Source organism: Adiantum capillus-veneris, chromosome 2 (genome assembly GCF_014529385.1).
Source record: "Adiantum capillus-veneris isolate H3 chromosome 2, ASM1452938v2, whole genome shotgun sequence".
NCBI lineage: Eukaryota > Viridiplantae > Streptophyta > Polypodiopsida > Polypodiales > Pteridaceae > Adiantum > Adiantum capillus-veneris.
The window spans coordinates 111776869-111780322 of record NC_140932.1 but is presented as its reverse complement, the minus strand read 5'-3'; the positions used below and the strand labels follow the sequence as shown (position 1 = coordinate 111780322).

Sequence of the window (3454 nt, the reverse complement as noted above, 5' to 3'; positions counted from 1 at the left end):
TGTTGTGGAGGCCACTAACAAGCAAGATACGTTGGAGGGAGTGGAGGAAGATGTTGTTGCAAGATTAAAGGAAATACTGCTACAGATTTGGACTGAGGTCCATGGCCATGACAATGGCACCCTTAAGTTATTCATAAAAGAGTCTGTAGAGACAATTATAATATGTAGTTCAAGATTGTCGAGTAAATGTAGCGGATATCCAAGTAGCTCAACTAGAGGAGCAAATAGTGTCATTACGCAAGAGGTTTCATCTTTAAAAGTGCAATTGAACAAATTGAATGCACTTGTGATAAGACTCAATAATGTAATCGAACATTTTCATTCATGAATTTAATCTGATTGCTCCTTGTTCTTTATCGGACGTGTAATTGTCTTTTCTGTTTACTTGTCATTACGCATCAACTTGAATTTATTCCTTACCGGTTGTTATGACTTGTTGTTTTTTATGGCGTTCCTTCACCTTCAAGATTCCTTGGCATGTTGAAAGAAATGAATTTATTTTGAAGTCTACCAATATGTATCCTCTAAAAATTCTGCCCACGATTTATAAAAAATCGTGGATAGCTGGAATCAAAACAGATCCCAGGCGGAGTCCATCCAAACCAATGTAGCGTAGAAAAACGAAATCGGAGACTTGCAGTCATTGCATGGAAAGTTTGTAACGACTAGCAACTCCAATGCGCCATGGAAATAGACTACATTAGATATAAAATAGAGTTCGTAGGTCTGTAGGTCGAAGGCAAGGCTGACAGGAGTCCCATCGCAGGTGCTCTCTCTCTCTCTCTCTCTCTCTCTCTCTCTCTCTCTCTCTCTCTCTCTCTCTTCTTGTCCCATCGCAGGTGCTCTCTCTCTCTCTCTCTCTCTCTCTCTCTCTCTCTCTCTCTCTCTCTCTCTCTCTCTCTCTCTCTCTCTCTCTCTCTCTCTCTCTCTCTCTCTCTCTCTCTCTCTCTCTCTCTTCCCCTCTCACAGAAATTCCGAGCGTTCGCCCTTTGTGCAGAGTGTGTGTGTTACTGAGAGAGAGAGAGACATAAATTGATTTTTACAGCAACAATACCGATAATTGTGTGTGCAGAATGTGTGTGTGTATGTCAGTACAAAAGGAGAGAGAGGGAGAGAGTCTTTTATGCAAAATTGAATCATGACTAACTCCAGCGGACGTAACAACCTTAGCATCGTGTTGATTTGTTTTTTTGTGTGGTTTAATTTTAGTCCTTTCATACTGACATACCCGACCGTTCGCCCTGTGTGCAGAGTGTGTGTGTGTGTGTGTTAGAGAGAGAGAGAGAGAGAGAGAGAGAGAGAGAGAGAGAGAGAGAGAGAGAGAGAGAGAGAGAGAGAGAGAGAGAGAGAGAGAGAGAGAGAGAGAGAGAGAATTGATTTTTACAGCAACACGCCCGTTCATCCGGGTAGGGAGAGAGTTATAATGGAGATTGGAGATGGTTGTTAATGCAGTACCCATAACTTTGTGTGTGTGTGTGTGTGTGTGTGTGAGAGAGAAAGAGAGAGAGAAATTGATTTTTACAGCAGCAGGTCCGTAATCATAAGCTTGCTTAAAGCTTTATGTTCTTTTGTTGCTTTATTACGAGAGCGTACGCATACACAATGGCTTCGTTGATAAATAGTGCGAGAGGTGCGGCCAATAGCATGAGCGAAGAAGGCGTCCCCGTTAAGAGGAGGGGGCGTCCTCGAATGACCGCAGAGGACAGGTCCTCAAACGAGTCGAAGAGGCCGAAAAAGATAATGGAGGCCAGTGTGACAATCTCCGTGAGAGGGGAGGACATAGATACATGTCTTCTTCCACGTGTTGACGAATTCTTGCAGAAGGAGACATTAGCGGAGATGTGCGCAGTGGTAAGAGGAGGCAGTGTTTTCCATTTGCATTTTCAGATGGTGGTCCGTATGCCGTCGTCAACTCTTATTGCCATCAACAAGAAGCTGAAGTCATACTTGGGTTGGGACAAGGAAGGGCTAGTAGGTGCGAACATCCTATGGAAAGCTCTAAAGCAGAAAAATATGCATACGTTTCAGGGGTGGTAGGCTACTGCATGAAGGACGAAGGGGAGCCGCACTTCCAGAAGCTGATTCACAATGTCACTGTTGATGATATCAACAAGGGTGTAGAGTTGTATACCCTTTAGGGTGTAGATGACCTCAAGAACAAGGTATGCCTAACACCGAACAATATTTTTGACCGTGCTGCAAAATACTGGAAGTTCAAAATGCGGCACTCTCTAGGGAACGATTTCTTGTCCACCTTGCACATTATGGTGCGTACCGGAAAATAATACCCTTCGTCGTCGTGGATCATTCCTTACCAAGGCCAGGAATGTACCCGAAAAAGATAAGAGCGATGTGGCGCTGCATGGCTTTTCCCTCAACCGTGACTTACCAGGACATAGTCAACATTTCTGTGGCCGATGACTTGTACGCCAATGCACAACCAAGAGCTGATTGGTTTAGGTCTCGATGGGATTCTATAGAAAGGTTAGCATCATATTATTCTGCTTTCTTTTCCATGCGCTCGTTGCTTTAGGTACTTGTCACTGTCTTTGAATAGCAAGGAGCTTACCAATACGACCGCATTTAAAGAGACCAACGTGGACGATCTAAAAGCCAATGTTATTATCATTGAGGACAGTGATGATGATGACGAGGACACACAGATAGGCGATGATTTCATGCCTCTCGCGCATCGCACAGAGGCAATACTTGTTGCATCTTGAATGTTTATAATTCATAACTATTTCTTTTCCTTGAACCTCATTTTTTTGCCGTTGGATTCTAACTTGTTGGGCTCATTCTTTTTTATGCAGATCGTAATGGAGTAGGGAAGTCATTTTAATGTTGTGGAGGCCACTGACAAGCAGGATACGTTGGAGGGAGTGGAGGAAGATGTTGTTAAAAGATTAAAGGAAATCCTACTATAGATTTGGACTGAGGTGCATGGCCATGACAATGGCACGTTCTTCATAAAAGAGTAAGAGTTTGTAGAGTCAATTAAAAATGTAGTTCAAGATTGTCAAGTAAATGTAGTGGATATCTAAGTAGCTCAACTAGAGGAGCAAATAGTGTCATTACGCAAAGAGGTTTCATCATTAAAAGTGCAATTGAATAAATTGAATGCACTTGTGATAAGACTCAATAATGTAATCGGATGTTTTCGTTCATGAATTTAATCCGATTGCTCCTCGTTCTCTATCGCATATGTAATTGTCTTTTTTGTTTACTTGTCATTACACATCAACTTGAATTTATGCCTTACCAATTGTTATGACTTGTTGTTTGTTATGGCATTTTTTCACCTTCAAGATTCCTTCGCATCTTGAAAGAAATGAATTTATTTTGAAGTCTACCAGTATGTAGCCTCTAACAATTGGTGTGAGCTCTCTAGGTGTGTGTACGTGTGTGTACGCGCACACACACACGCGTGCGCATGCAAAGACAAGCATCATGA

The 3454-nt window shown here is 42.4% G+C and overlaps 1 pseudogene; it reads left to right on the top strand.

Moving 5' to 3' along the window:
- Positions 1–1887: 1887 nt before the first annotated feature.
- Positions 1888–3170, top strand: LOC147463398 (uncharacterized; annotated as a pseudogene).
- Positions 3171–3454: the final 284 nt, after the last annotated feature.